The following is a 15,394-nucleotide window of genomic DNA, read 5'->3' as shown; positions in this document are numbered from 1 at the left end:
TCCCCTGGGGAAAATAGTTCTGTTCCCACCAATCCACAGGACCACCTCTAAAACATATTATGTTCAGATAGGGTGATTTTCCCCCTTGGGTTCTCTGTTGATCCTACCAAATTATGATGAGAGGCCTTCTAAGTCAAAATAAAAACAAAGAAGTCATAAAACAAATTGATAAATTTGACTTGATAATATTAAAATAGTTATTTTTAAAGTCTTGACCTTATATAAATATCAAAGTCAAACTCAACACATAAGAAATGAACTGAGGAAAATACGCCTGTCATATATAAGATATAAGCACTTCTGTGAATTGGTATGAAAATGACGAGTGACCCAGTCATGAAACAGGGAGAGAAAATAGACGCAGAGAGTTCACCAGGAAATCAATGAATTTGATGGATGAGCATATAAATACCTTTACTTGTTTCATTATTAAAAAATAAAATTAAAAGCAATAATGAAATGCAATTTTCATCTTATCAGAATAGCAAATGCTAGAATATTCTGTTACTAACAATGAATAAGAACTGGCTGTTTCCTATTCTGTCCTTGGGGATAAAAATATGAGATACCTTTTAAAATATGCATGTGCATTGACTAGGTGCCCCATTTGTGCATGTAGTCACCAACTCATTTAATTCTCACAAACCCCTATGCAGTCAGTACAATTATTACCTCATTTTTCAAATAAGGAAACTAAAACAAATTAGAGGTAAAGCCAAAGATAAAAGCTAATTTTTTTTAAAAGAGCTGAAATTTGATTCTAGCTAGTCTACCTCCAGACTTCAAGATCTTAACCAAGCTTCACTGCCTTCCCATGAGTGCGTGAGGATGTTCATGGCTTCATTAACACAGCATTAGATGTAGCACCACATCTGAGACTATTAGATGTAGTGCCCAATACAGGCTTTTTAAAAGGTTTCTTCATGAAATGCAATACAAAGCAGTCATTAAGAAAAACATGCTGTCAATCTAGAAATGCTGATTAAAAGGTACATAAGAACCTGGTGACACTGGTTATCTTTGTGGTATATTCTGGAAACCTGGAGCTAAATTTATTTTTTATCCCACTACACTCTTGTAAGGCTTTAAAGTTTTTACCACAGGCATTGGATGCAATTGTACATATATCTATATATTTCCCCAGAAAGCAGAATAGCGATCCAAAGCCCGTGCCCACAATGGGGGGGGGTGATGAACCCGGCCATCAGCTCTGCCCGGACGGCGTCCACCCTGAGGCCTACGTTAGAGCTCACGCTTTGCAAAGAAAACGTGTCCCTCGTCTTGGCCCGCCGTCCCCGTGGAAGCCAGGGCGCTGTGCCTACGGCAGATTTGGTACCAAAAACTCGCTGCGGTTTTGTCCGTCAGCTGGTTACCAGTGGAAAGATAGAAAGGCCTGCGCCGCTCGGGAGGCAGCTTCAGGAGGCGGCTCCACGCCGCGGCTCCCGCCGGCGGGGCTGTGCTGCCAAAGCCCCGAAGAGTTCGTTTCTCAGAAGGAATGTCAAGCTCCTCATGCTTCCAGCCTGCAGATGCTCTGCTGGTGCCTTGGGGGAACCGTGTCAAGGGACTGGAAACCGGATGCCAAAAATGACATGAAGTCCCTGCCCTCGTTATTAAATCGCATGGTTCCCGCCACCCGGTGTTCATGCATCTAGCCCAGGCCTCCGCGTTACCGCTGGCCTGGGGCAGGCGCGCCACGTGACGACGGGGACCCGGGGGACACGGGTTTCTCTGCCTGTCCCACAGGGTGTTCTCTGGAACCACGAAGAAGAGTGGGTCCGTTTAATTTGCTTAACGTTGTGGGAGTTTCCCCTCTTAACAGACTTTTACTTGCAACATATGCCTTCAGAATGTCCTATATTTGTATCTGTTGTCTTTTTTAGTGTTTTCTATTTTTTTATAGAAAGCTTTTATTAAGAACCAAAGTTAGCAATAAAATACAGACATTTTAGTTTTTCCCCCTGTGCTTTCTCTAAACACACACACGTATATCAGTATTTTTTAGCATAGAATCACTCTCAACCAGGTATCTCTAAAAACTGAGTTATCCTCTTAAAATTGTACATGTCTGATGATTTGCAGAATTCACACAGGATGGTTTCTGGCGCTGTACAATTCCAACATTGGCTTTCTTTCCTTGCTCCAATAGTTTTGGTTTTAGGAAGTGAGGAGCACGTTTAGGTTTGGGACACAACCTCTGGCCATGTACCTTTGTATCATAGTGTCAAAAGTCACCCCAGTAGTCATATCCTGGTGGTAATTTCTACTTTAAGCCGGCTAATAATAAGTTGATTAAACATGAAGTGCACTACACAATCATGCTTGAATCAATAAATGATCCTTTTAAAACATAAGATAAAATAAAAGCACTTTCTTGTTTCTGTTTAATATTTACCAGTGTTATATTCAACATATTTTCTAGTTATTGTTTTATTTTGCAATGTTATTTGATGTAATGCAGTAACAAATATGCCATCTCAATCAAGGAATTGAAACTACAAAATAGAACCAATGAAAATAATATAATAACAAAAGACAAAGTCTTAAGGGGAAATATTATCGAATAGGCTTAACAGCATATTGGACACTTGAAAAAAATCAATGCATTTGAAGAAAGAGCAATAAAAACTATTAAAACTAAAACACAAAGAAAAAAATAAGTTAAAGTTTTGTTTAAAAAATGAATGAAATTGTCCTGTTCAGAAAAACATAATGAATTGTGCCTCAGTGACCTGTGGGACAATATAAAGAAGGTAAATATATTGCCAAAAGAATAAAAAAAAGAAAAATTGGACAGAAAATGTATTTAATGGAAAAATAGTGGAACATTTTCAATTTTGATGAGACACAAACACAAAAATATAAGAAGCTCAAAGAACCCCAAGAAAGATACATAGGAAGAAACTTACACCAAGACATGTCCAAATCAACCAATTTGTTGAAAACCAACGATAAGAAAATACCCTGAAAAGTACCCAGAGAAATAGAACCCATTTCTTCTCAGACACAATTCAAGCTGGGAGCAAAAGAGAATGGACTTTGTACTAACTTAAGCTTCTTGAATAAATTGAGCAGTCATTGAAAGGTCATGAGCCCAGAAGGGTTATAAACGAATTTATATTATTAAAGGATCACCTTGGCGTCTAGGGTTAGAATAGATACGGGACAGGAAATGAGTAGGAGCAGAGTGGCGCTTTGGAAAGTTATTCTAGAAAGCCCGAAGGGGCTGAGGGTGGCCGGGACTCTGGTGAGAAGTGGGAGATTTTCTTGCAAATATATATATATTTTTTTAATTTTATTTTTGCATATTTTAAAGGAAGAACCAGCATCGTTTCCTAGCAGGCTGAACATGGGCTAGGAGAGGGAAAAAGGCATGAAGCGTGAGTGTAAATGCTTTGTCCTGAGCGACTGGAGAGATGAGGGAGCCTAAATGGGCCTGACCAGGCCTGTGGCTGGCACGGAGGGCTCTGTTGCTGTTCTGTTTTGTTCTGCTCTGTTTTGTTTGGAGTGTGGGGGGAGTGGGAGACGGGTTAGGGGGTTGGCTTTGAGCAGACAGCCTGAGCTTTCCTGCTCGTGATCAGAGGCGATGTTGACTGTGCAGTTAGGCACATGAGCTTGGAGCTCAGGAGGGGTGTCCAGGCTGGGGGTCAAGTGTCCAGGGCCCTGGTGCACAGGTGATATTTGAAGCCATAGGAGCGTGTGCGATCCTGGAGAGGACACAGGACTGAGCCTGAAGCAATCGAACGTAAGGACGTCAGGGCAAACAGGAGGAGCCGGCGTAAGATGAGGAAGAATGGCCGGGGACGGGGGAGGGAAACAGGCTTCCTCAAGGGCCGCCGAAGGGAGGGTGTCCAGGCAGAGAAAGCAATTAATGCTGCAGATGCTGCTGACAGGTCGAGTAAGAAGGTGACAGCTGATCGAGAATCACCAGAGGAACCGCTGTTTATTGTGAGCACAAATCACAGCGAAGTCCCCCGACATGTGCAGCAGAAAATGACACCGACGTATGACAAGATTTCGTGGTCACCCTCAGACCAAGACACCGTATGTTTCTAACACCATAAAATGTGCCTCGTGTCTGCTTTTCGTATTGTGATTCCCAAAACGTTTATTCCGCGGGGATTTTGGCCGGTGCGCAGGGAGAGGCGGGGACCGACGTGGAACTAGTTTGCACTCCTGTTTGGACGGCGGGGTTCCTACGGGCGCTAATGCAACACGCCCTCCGCGACCTGCAGTTTCATCCGATTCTCCGGTGATTCTTGTCAATTGAAACACGACTCCCGTCCCATAAAATCTGCCATTTTAAAAGCACACTTTGGAGAGGTTTGGTGTATTCACAAGTTTGTGAAGTCAACATAGATAATTCCAGAAGATTGTATCATTCCCTGAAGCTGGGCTTTACCCGCCAGCAGTCACTCTGCCCTTATTTCCCCCACGCCCCTTCTCCCCCCACCAGCCCCTGGCAGCCGTTTGCCCCCTTTCTACCTCTATGGCCGTGCTGGGCCTAAATATTTCATATCAATGGAATTACAGGACGTGCGGCCTTATATGGCTGGTCCTGCTCACGGAGCATAACCTTTTGAGGTTCACCGCGCTGGAGCATGTTTCAGTCCCCCAGCCTTTCTAAGCGGCAGAGTAGCATTTTATTTTGCATACCCATTCGTCAGCGGGTGGGCTTTTAAGTTGTTTCCATGTTTTTGCTATTATAGATATTGTCTTAATAAATGTATGTGTAGTTTTTTGGGTGCACAGAAGTTTTTAGTCATCTCGGGTGTATGATGAAGGTTGGTAAGGCTGCATTATGTGGCAAATTTATGTTTTACTCCTAGAGAAACTGCCAAGCAGGTTTCCAATGTGGCCGCACCGTTTTGCGTTTTCATCAGCTTTCTACGAGAATTCCAGTTCCTCTGCATTCCCTCTATTTGTTATTGTCTGTCTTTATTTTAGTCATCCCGATGGTGTGAACTGATTTTGATAAGCATTTTCTCAATAATTAATGACGCAGAGCAGTTTTGTTCATGAGATTGGCCACTTGTATACCTTCTTTGGAGAAATTTTATTTCAAATTCTTTGTCCGTTTTCGAAATTGAGTTATCTGTCTCTTTGTTGTTGAATAATAAGATAAAATAATATTAATATATAATATGAATTTATCTATGTATTTTCCTGTATACCAGCCTTATTACATACATGACTTGCAAATACTTCTGTCATTCTGTGGGTTGATCTCTATTTTCCTGATGGGGATCTATTAATACACAAAGATTTTTAATTTTGAAAAATTTTAATTTATCTATTTTTTATTGGTTGCTTTTGCTTTAGCTGCTATATAATTAAGAACCCGTTGCCAAATCCAAGGTTACAAAAAATTTTGCCTGCTTTTATTTCTCTAAAATGTTATAGTTTTTACCTTTAAATTATTCAAATTTAAAGGTAAATTTCTTCTTCAAATTATTTTGAGTTAATTTTTGTATATTGTGGGCCACAGGATTACAACTTTATCCCTTCACAAGTGACTATCCAGTTATTCTAATACCAATTGTTAAAAAGCCTATTTTTCCCTCATTAAGTTGCCTCCACATTCCTGTCAAAGTCAATTGACCGCAGTGCATGGGTTCGTACCCGTATCTCAATGTGGCTGCTTGCTCCATAGGTCCGCCCTTGAGCCAGCGCTACACCCTCCGACTACTGTATCTTTGTAGTGAGTTTTGAAATCAGGAAATGTGAGTCTTCCAACTTTGTTATTGTCAATATTCTTTTTTTTTTAACTATTCTGGGTCCTTAAATTTCAATAGAAATTTTAGGCTCAGTCTGTCAATTTCCAGAAAGAAATCCCAGCAGGGATTTTAATAAGAATTGAACTGAATCAATACAAGGAATATTGCCATCTTAATAATCTTGTCTTCTAATCCATCAACCCAAGGTATCTTCCCATTTATTTAGATATTTGATTCAGTTTAACATAGTTCGTCGTTTTCAGCGCATCAGCCTTATGCTTTTTTGTTAAATTTATTTCTAGGTACACAGGGTTTTTAATTGCTTTATTAATTTCATTTTGAATTTTCACATCAGTTGCTTTGACATCAATATTAATTACAAGAAACTAAGTAGAAAGTTCCTCTTCCCCATCAATTTTTAAGTAAAAGTTACATTTAATTAAAATACGTATTTCTTTATTTAATTTCTTTCTAATAGGAAGGAGGTACTCTTACCTAATACTCTAGACTATCTGGGTCATTTCTTCACCAGAAAGATGTGTTTTCGCCCCTGCCCCCTGAGTTACGGCAGAAAGGTTAGCCTGCGCTGTGTAGAGCACTTGCACTTCAAGTGGGAATTCCTGTCCTCCGGCTGCTTGTCCCGTCCAAGGCGGATCCACACCCTAATCCCTTTAGCTGTTGGTGACATTGACGGAGAACAGTGATGGTTTGGAGTGAAGTGCATGCATGTGTGTATGTATGTGCTTGTGCGTGCATGTGTCGGCAAACCTCTGATGATCCTAAGCTTAAATATTAATAACAATTGTAGCTTTAAAGTCCCAACAGATTTTTTTTCCCAGTAAGTAACTACTAGGCTTTGAGAAAAGAGACATTTCCTATATCAATTTTGTTGAGAAAGTTTATGTAAACAGCATGAAGCTGGATAAATGAAAAATGCATTTGTTTGAGCTCCAATATACAGCAACAAACTCATTAATTTTGATGGATTACAGAAGCAGGTTTAAAAAAAACAACAACTTGTATTTCTGTACTAAGAAGCTACTGGAATTTTTATTCTCTCGGCCTGCTTTACTTATTTGTGTGTGTGGAGTGTGAGCGACTGTTGAAGCCTGACAACCTGTTGGATGAGCTCCAGCAATAACCAGTCAGATCAGCGCAAGCCCGAAGGCCCACATGGGACATGACAAGAAATTTTGCTCTCCTTTAGGATGCAATTACCCTGCTGGTTGCTCTAGAGAGTGACCTCCTTTACTCTGGCATTTATTGAATCCAGACCTAATGTCTGGTCTCATTTCAAAGTTTCTGTCTGCAATGCCTACCCCAAGGCCAAGTACAGTAGACAGTGAACCACCATAGCTGCCAAGAATTAGTGCTTTGAAAGGCGTCTCTGCCAGGAGATTATCATGCCTGTTCCCATTAGAATCAACATTGCTTTTTCTGGCTCATTAAATGTAAAATGCAATTCAGTTTCAAAGATAAGTGCTTTAATTCACAAATGGTTGACAGCAGTAGGATTATAGTGCAGGCTCTGAACTTAAAAATAGTTTGGGTCTGGTTACGAGTATTTCTGCACTGAGAGATATTTCACAGGAGAGGAGCTGAACTGAGGATATTAGTATTTGGTTTTATCGGCTCAGGAATCAAGACACTCTGAAATTATGACAATTGAGTAATGGGATGTGGAGCTGAAGCCATGATCTTCTATTTCGCATTAAGCAACGTTTGGAAGAAGTAACGCATAGGCTTCATTAAACTTTATGCTATGAGTATTTTATTAAACTTCTACAGTAATATATTAGACATAATTTTAAAGAAGGGGTAGTTCAGCTTTTCCCTACTTGACTCTAAGTCACGTACTCTTGAGTCTAAACTTGGGGGACATGTCCTTATTAAAATGGAACTTGTAATTAAAATTTTGTGCATTTCTTATAATCCAAACATGCACGAGGGAACATTTAAATGCCTAGCAATTAAAATGAAAACATTTTACTTTAACTGGCAGCCTTTTAACTTTTCAGTTCATCATATTTATAGTTATCATTATTAGACATCTGGAAAAATATAGTTATGCTTGCTATTTATACGACCAACTAAAGACTTTGAATCACTTTGTAGACATGATCTCATTAATGCTCTGTACATCTCTGTGAGGTAAGAGCAATTATCTTCATTTTATTGAGTTTAAATTACTTTCCAAGGTGTCAAAGAAAATTGTGGCAGGATATGGGAAAAAAAAATCAAGGTCTTTCAGTGTCCACTATAATGGTAAATCCTGTTCAAATAATTGTTAAGGAAATAAATCCAGTTTTAAGTACCTGGGGCTTAATTTTCTACAAATAGTCATTTGATGTAGCTTTTTGACACATAACATTTTGTAGTGATACCATTTCCAATATAATTTATCAGCCTGACCCTTATTCTAATGTATTTGTCAAATCAATATTTTATGCAATGACTTTTTCCTAAGTTTTCTAGGAGACAGTTTTACAAAGAGGTGGAAATATAATTTACTTTCTCTGTGAATATTTTTACTTATTAAAATAGTTGTTATTGCCTCTCTAGTTGTTCACACTTTTCCGATCTCTACCATCCACAGCCACCTGTATTATCTAGGCTTGGTTTTGGGTTGTCGTTTCCATTTTAAGGAAAGGGCAAAAGGCTGGCCAGTGTTCTTCTGTGAGTTTACTGAATTATTATGGAATTGATCGCCTTTGCTCTAAATGTTTCCTACTCCTAGACTTTCATAAGTGTTGAAGACTCAGGTTAGCATTTTCCCCTCCAACTTTGTTTCCAGATTGTCAGATACAATATGACAGATATTATAACTGATTGTGTTATTTTTTATTTTACTGTAAACATTAACCTTTACATATATGGTAAATGGATTTTCAACAAGAGTAACAAGATAACAAAATGGTTGAAAAAACAGTTTTTACAACAAATGGTGCTGAGACAACTGGATATCCACATGCCATAAATTGAGCTTGGACTCCTATTTTATACCACACACAAAATCAACTTTAAAAAAAATAAAGGACCTGCCCTGGCTGATTTGGCTCAGTGGTTAAAGCATCAGCCCAGCAGACTGGAGGGTCCTGGGTTTGATTCCGGCCAAGGGCACGTACCTCAGTTGCAGGCTTGATCCCCGGTCCCGGTCAAGGGGACATGCGGGAGGCAACCAATCTATGTGTCTCTCTCACATTGACGTTTCTCTCTCCCTACCACTCTCTCTGAAAAGCAATGGAAAAAATATCCTCAGGTGGGGATGAAAGAAAGAGAAAAAGAAGGGAGGGAGGGAGGGAGGGAGGGAGGGAGGGAGGGAGGGAGGGAGGGAGGGAGGGAGGGAGGGAGGGAGGGACCTAAATGTATAAATCAAACAATAAAACACATACAAAGAAACTGGTATAGTCTTAAAGACCTTGGATTAGGCAAAGTTGTGGTTTTTTTTTTTAAATATGACACTAAAAGCCCAAGTATTATAATAAAAAATAGGTAAATCAAACTACATCAAAATGAGGAAATTTGGTGCTTCAATAGCTACAGCCAGCAACGTGAGCAATTACTTACAGACCATGTATCTGTCAAGAGGATCTTTTCTAGACTGCACAAAGAATTCTTATGACTTAATTTTAAAATGACTCAAAAAATAGACACAGGAATTGAATAGAACTTTCTCCAAATAATATATACAGATGGTTAATAAATACATGGAAAGGCTACATCATTAAGTAATAAATAAATGCAGATCAAAAGCACGATAAGATAAGGTCTTGGGTTTACAAGGTTGACTAAAAGCAGAGACAGGCCAAAGCCAATGTTGACCAAGAAACTGAGAACACGAACCCCCAGGCATTGCCAGTGGGGGTGTGAAATGGCTCCTTTTGGGAAGCAGTCTGGCAGTTTCTGAAAATGTTAGCCAGGGAATGGCCATGTGGCCCAGCAACTTCACTCCCAGGCGTCTGGCCCGGGGCACTGAAAGGGGAAGTTCACGCCACGCCTTGCACACGCACGTTCACACCAGCACACTCACAGCAGCCAGAGTGGGAAGAGCCAACCTTGGATCGGCTGGGGACAGACAGAGCTGCGGTGCATCTCGCGAGGTAACCCTGTGACCCGCAAAAAGGAAGCAGCCCTGATACATGCACAGCTGGAAGGCACCTGAAAACAGGCGAAATGAAAGAAAAAGACCTGCTATTATGTGACTCTGTTGATGTGCAATGTCAAGGACAGGCAAGCCTCTAAAGACTAAAGCAGGCGAGTGGCGGCTTAGGCCTGGGAGCAAGAGCCAAAGGATGGGCAATGACCGATAACAGGTACTGTTTTCGGGGGAGTGTTGAAAATGTTCTAAATTTACATCATGGTGATGGCTGCAAAGCTCTGTCAGTGTATTAAATAAAAAGCACTGAGTTGTAAACTACAAGAGGGTGAATTTTATATCTGAATATTATGGTAAAGCCATTTTTAAGTTAATAAAAATACCAGCAAACACAGTAGAGTTAATAGAAAACCAAACTCATTATTTGAAAAGACTAATAAAACAATGAATTTCTGTCAAGATTGTTCTAAAATATAGGCGAGATGATCAATTTTTCTTCCTTAGGTATCACAAAAGTAACTTATCAACAAATCATCGATATTAAAAAGAGCTTAAAAGTGCATATCCACGATGTTATTTGAAAGCTCTATCAAACAGTAATTTATATAACACAAAATTGACCCACCTGCAGAATGCAATTCAATTATTTTTAGTAAGTTTGTAGTTTTAACACACCATTAACACAATGCCCTTTTAGAACCTTTCCACCACTCTTCAGAATGTCCATGAGCACGTTTGCAGTCAAACCTCGCACCCCACACCCTCAGGACCAGGTTACCGATGATCTGCTTTCTGCGTGGGTGGGCTGGCTTTTCCTGGATATTTCACGTAAATGACGTCACCCGTTATGTAATGTGTGTGTGTGTTTGGGGGGGAGGGAGAGAAAATCTGTATTATTTAGCATAACGTTCCTGAGGTTCGTCCACGTTGTAGCTTGTGTCAGTAAGTCACCCCTTTTTATTGAATAGGATTCCGGGAAACGGATGGTCCACATCTTCCTTTCAGTGCAGCAGTTGATAGATGGGTGGATATTTAGTTTGTCTTCAATTTTGGCTACACTAATAATGCCGCTGCAAGCACTTGTATCTAAATCGCTGTGTGGATATATGTTTTCACTTCTCTTTGTTAGATTGTTAGAAGTGGCATCGCTGGTTTTTATGAGCAGGTATGTGTAACTTTGTAAGAAACTGAAAACTGTTCAGAATTATGGTACTTTTTTATATCATTCCCATCTTGATATTGTGTGTATTTTCATTATAGCCAGTAGGTGTATCTTGTTGTGGTTTTAAATTACATTCCTCAAATGACTAATGACTGTAAACACCTTTTCATGTGTTTATCATCAATTTATATGTCTTATTTTGTGAAGTATCATTCAAATGTTTTATCCAATTTTAATTGGATATTTTGGGTTTTTTTATTTATTATTGAGTTGCAATTATCCTTCATGCATTCTGGATACCAGTATTTTATCAGACATGTGACTTGCAAATATTTTCTTCCAGTCTATTAAATTTTAATTTTTAAATGCCATAATATTGAGCACAATGTGTTGATTTTTTTAATATTTTAGTGAAGCCGATTTATCATTTTATTGTATGACTTGTGATTTCGGTGTTGTATAGGAAAACTCTGCTTCACTCAAGGTCAAAGAGATTTTCTCCTATGTTTTTGTTTAAAATGTTATAGTTTCAGTTCTTACATGTAGAACTATGATGGACTATGTGTTAATATTTTGGATGGTGGTACAGTGTGAGGTTAAGAGCTTAAGTTTTTGCTTGTGTGTTTGTTTTTGCATGTGCATATCCAACTGTTTCAGCGCTATTTGTTGAAAAGACTATTCTTTCCTATTTTATTTTCTTGGAACCATTGTTAAAGATGGATTAACCATACATTTAAGAGAATATTGGTAGACTACCAGTTCAGCTACACTAATCTACATGCCCACCCTTGCGCCAATGCCACACCATCCAGTTACTGTGAATATCCAACACAATTTGTACTCAGGTAGCCTAAGCTTCTAACATCTGCCTTCTTTTTCAAGATTTTTTGGCTACTCTGGCTTCTTTGCATTTCTATATCAAGTTTAAAATCAGCCTGTCAATTACTGCACAAAATCCTGCTAAGATTTACATTGGGATTTCATGAAATCCATTCACCAATTTGGAAAGAATTGCTATTTTAATGATACTAAGCCCTACAATTTATGACCATGGGAAGTCTTTGCATTTATTTTGATCTTTGACAATTTCTCTCAGCAATGCTTTTGAATTTTAAGTATAAAAATCCCATACATCTTTAGTGAAATTTACTCCTAAATATTTTATTTTTATGACTTTCTTAATAAAATTGTTTTCTTAGTTTCATTTTCAGATCTTTTTTGGCTGGCATATAAATTATTTTGAAACATAAGTGAAACTATCAATCTTCTACACCAAAAAATTTAATACAGTGTAATCAGAAAGAACTATATAATTACTTTATTTTATGATTTTGTTTATCCTAAAACTTATCTGCACATAGGTCTTCATTGGATTTAATCAGACCTATTGATTGGGGTGCACCACAGTGGGGGATACAAGTGCAATGAATATGTGTACTTTATTTTCTTTGCTTTTGTGTAACTTGTTTAGGTCCTGAATGTTTTTTTTTCCCTTGGACCTATTCAATATTACAAGAAAGTGCTTCAAAAGGAAAGGGAGATGCATTAGCTGAGATTATTTTCCAATATATAGCTTTTTTATTTTACATGAATATCATTGTATCTACAATTAATCCCACTAACATAGAACATCTTGTCCCTTTGATCACAAAATCCACTCAACTAGGGAGAGTTTTAACTATCCTAAGCACTTTTCTGAGTTTCAATCTGAAACTCTTACTTTAGAATGATTACAAGGGAACAGTTCTTCTTCTGTTTGATTAAAAAAAAAAAAAATAACCCTGCACATTTAATAGGTAGAAAACTATTTGCAAATGGAACTGCCAGATAAAATGTACTGCAGAACTATTTTTAGAAGTCCCAGAAAATTCTACAGCATGCAATCAAATTATATCTGATCTGGAAGTCAGTAGACTTACACACTGTATAATTCAAGAAATAACCAAAGAATTAGCAATGGCTTCAGAATCCCTATAAGCAAAAACTCCAACACTTAGGCAGAATAATTGGACCAGTGCCCATAAGAGTCCAATTTAATACTTATAAATTGTTAGCTAAACTTTCCCAATATCTTCTTTTTCCATATTCTAAGTTTTAATTTATTTTATTGTTGAAAGTATTATCTTCTTAAAACTAAGGCCAAGGAAAGTCTTCAACTAATAGAAACCAGAAAAAAAATTGAGGTAAGTACTCTAAAAAATATCTATGTGCCTTTTGTATTAGTCTTTGTCATACAAGGACTAATTAAACCCAATTAAAAAATAGCTTAATTTTAAAAATAACCTAATGTTTAAGGATATAGATTGGTCACATATAGACAGAGCAAATAAGTAATTCTACCTTGCTTCTCAGTAATGCCTAACCTCAGCATAACACACTGGAACAATTTGTAGCTAAATTCTTTACTACAATAGATTTATCCTTAGCTTTTTTAAGGCCTCCATTAATAAGCATACCCAATATGTAGTTATTGTGACTTGGAAAAAAGTCCACAGCCTGTCTGGAAAGTTACGCTTCAAGGCTTTATGACATTCCATTTTCCTCTGCCAAGGCTTATACCGAACGTAAGTGTTCCGACCCAAAATAGCGATGACTCGATTCTACGTCCCACTGATCTGGACAGTAACTCTGTCCTTCTACTCACTGAAAATGGGTGTAGATCTCAGAAAATAAAAAAGCTCCAATGTCGTCAGCAATTTATTATCTCAAGCTTTATCTATCACTGAAGGAAGGGCATTACCTGAGAAGATATCACATATTATTCAAAATAACTCAAGATGAACCAACTATGTATTGTAAAAGTAAATACCAAGTATCTCTGAACCAGCAAGCTCTCTTTTAAAATATATACATATATATATATATATACAAATATACACATATATATATCTTATTGATTTCAGAGAGAGGGAGAAAGATAGAAACATCAATGATGAGAGTCATTGACCGGCTGCCTCCTGCAGGCCCCCGCCTGGGGATGGAGCCCGCATCCCGGGCCTGTGCCCTGCCCAGGAATCGAACCGCGAGCTCCCGGGCCCTGGGTGGATGCTCCACCCCTGAGCCACACGGGCCGTCGCTTTCCTGGCCTTGGCGCTGCGCCTGCTGCCAGGTGGATCGTGCAGACCCCTGGAGAGAGCAGCTGAGGGACCCTGGGTCAGCCCGGCCGACCGCGCACGTCGCCGTGTGTCCGTCGGTGGAGCCGAGGGCGCCGGGGAAGGGACGGCACTAGCAGGCGCTGGCCGCCTCCGGAGCCCTGGGCGTGCTGACCCCGAGGACAGCGTCTCCCTTCGCCACAAAGGCCTGGTGGCTTGTCTGCCGGGCACGGGGGTGAGGACAGGGCAGGTCTCGGGGAGCCTCGGAGGGGAGGGCAGAGCCCCCTTGGACACACGACGCCTACGTGATAAGCTTTCCGTAGGCGTTCCTATAGAATTGCCGGAACCAGCCCCATTTCTTCTTGCCGCGGAAAGGAGCTCATCTCATCGGAGAGCGGTTTGCTCGGCCGGCGCTGGCTGGGCCACAGCGTGAGCAGGCGCCTCCCGGACGGGTTTTCCCGTAGGATAGGCCCGGCCCAGCAGCCGCTCTCCCGCAGCCCTGCTTTGCAGGGGCCAGGCTCTGTTTCAGGTGAGGGTTTCCTCCTTCGCGGTCTTACACTCTTCTGTTTTAAAAGATAAAGCTGGGTTTCAGGATTGATGGGAGGGGAACGGAAAGTAAAATGTAACCTGAAACCAAACATTTAGACTTTTAAGTTATTCTTGTTTTCTGGGCTTTTTTCCTTTAGAGGTGAATGGACTTGTCACTGCAGACTGTGTGTTTTATTTGTCTCTGGAATGAACTTTCAAAGAACAAGGAGCCCGCGCCTTCAGGGACTTGTCGGCACTCAGTGCTTGTTTGCTGCTCCCTTTGTCTGAGTAAGAAGCAGACCTTGGAACCCAAACGAGAAACGGGGTGCTCATTAACTACGAGTGTGGGGGCTCCCCGGGCTCTCAGCCCGGCATCAGGGCCGGGGCCTCTCACCACAGGTCTGGGTGGTCCGGCTCCCGAGAGGCTCGCAGCCCCCCGAAATCACTGTAGAGCTCTGAGAAATGGAGGCGGATCTGGAAAGTTAGAGCCCTGTTTATTTTTCTACACTTTGGTCACCGCCCTAAAGGACATGAGTGAAGTTGGCAGGTGTGTTTCTTGGCGGCTTCTGTCAGCAGAGGGCGAGCGGGCCCGAGGAAGGCGGCCCGAGTCCGTGAGGCTCTGTTCCAGAGTCCGCTTTCTTTACGCAGAGTGTTTATACTCTACTGTTACCTTCGCGTATGCTTCTCCCTTTATCGCAAACAAAACATCCATCTATTTCCTTGCGTTACTCACATCTTGAATTTAAACCCCTAAAAACCTCCAATTTGTACCTCAGCCCCAACTACCCATTAACCTGGGGAA

The sequence above is a fragment of the Miniopterus natalensis genome, chromosome 13 (assembly GCF_054644295.1).
Source record: "Miniopterus natalensis isolate mMinNat1 chromosome 13, mMinNat1.hap1, whole genome shotgun sequence".
Classification (NCBI taxonomy): domain Eukaryota; kingdom Metazoa; phylum Chordata; class Mammalia; order Chiroptera; family Miniopteridae; genus Miniopterus; species Miniopterus natalensis.
Note: the sequence above shows the minus strand (reverse complement) of the source record.